The sequence below is a fragment of the Lipotes vexillifer genome, unplaced genomic scaffold, assembly GCF_000442215.2.
Source record: "Lipotes vexillifer unplaced genomic scaffold, Lipotes_vexillifer_v1.1 scaffold402, whole genome shotgun sequence".
Classification (NCBI taxonomy): domain Eukaryota; kingdom Metazoa; phylum Chordata; class Mammalia; order Artiodactyla; family Lipotidae; genus Lipotes; species Lipotes vexillifer.
In genome coordinates this window covers 12,747-13,090 of record NW_006798409.1, presented here as the reverse complement: position 1 = coordinate 13,090, position 344 = coordinate 12,747, and positions in this window count along the sequence as shown.

Here is a 344-nt window from a genome sequence, read left to right as displayed (position 1 = left end):
AAAGAGTGTAGCATTATCCTCTCCATCTCGTGTGGAGCACGTTCATGCAACAGGCACTGGAGGTTCTGCCTCATTTGACCTTTCCTATTTAACATGGAAGCATCTCACCTGCAGGCCTACAGAAGCTTCTGGGCGCTGGCAGCAGCACCTGCTTCCTTCTCAGAGAGCCTTGGGGGCCAGAGGCGAGGAAACTGTGGGTTGTGACTCAACATTCAATCTGTGCTTTAACGGTGGCGCTCTTTCTAAAATCCACCCAGTTCTCAGAGTAAGTGACGTCCATGCACGCGTGTAACTGGGGCTTTAAGCAGGTGTGTGTGTTTGTGTATGCGTGTTTGAGCTGGAAT